The sequence below is a fragment of the Branchiostoma floridae genome, chromosome 5 (genome assembly GCF_000003815.2).
Source record: "Branchiostoma floridae strain S238N-H82 chromosome 5, Bfl_VNyyK, whole genome shotgun sequence".
Classification (NCBI taxonomy): domain Eukaryota; kingdom Metazoa; phylum Chordata; class Leptocardii; order Amphioxiformes; family Branchiostomatidae; genus Branchiostoma; species Branchiostoma floridae.
The window spans coordinates 22,196,163-22,196,749 of NC_049983.1; positions in this window are offsets into that span (position 1 = coordinate 22,196,163).

A 587-nucleotide genomic window follows, 5' to 3' on the forward strand; every position below is an offset into this window, starting at 1 on the left:
CAAATATCCGTCAACCATTTTAGATAAAACATCACCGAGTCTTGTCTTACAATTACATAATAGACTTCAACACAGGATGGAAAATTCCGTCATGTGTGGTGCATGCATATTCATGCCCTTCGGTGACACAACCATTAATTATTCTTCATTGAAGGGGATAATTGCTAGTGTCCAAGCAGATCCTACGGTGCCATAAGATAGTATCAAAGCTGGCAAAGGGGTAATCTCCAAGCAGATCTTGCAGTGGCAAATGAAGGAGTTTAGCCGACAGAGGAGTTATTGGTCTTCGCTGTGGCGGTAAACTTCTTCCCATTTGCCACAGCAAGATCTGCTTGGAGGACAGCAAAGGGGTACGAGTATAGCCGGTCAAAGCAAAAAAAAAAAACGTTGGTCAAAGGGAGTCAGACGGGCACCGGTGCCTTTGATACTCGTACTATCTTATGGCACCGTAGAATCTGCTTGTAGATTAGAAAATTGCTGTCGCACTCTGGCATGCAGCGGGCCACATTTTCTTGTCAGACTGATCAGTGACGATTTATTTTGCGTTTTGCCCTTAAGCCCCCTTTACAAATCAAAAATTTAGCTCG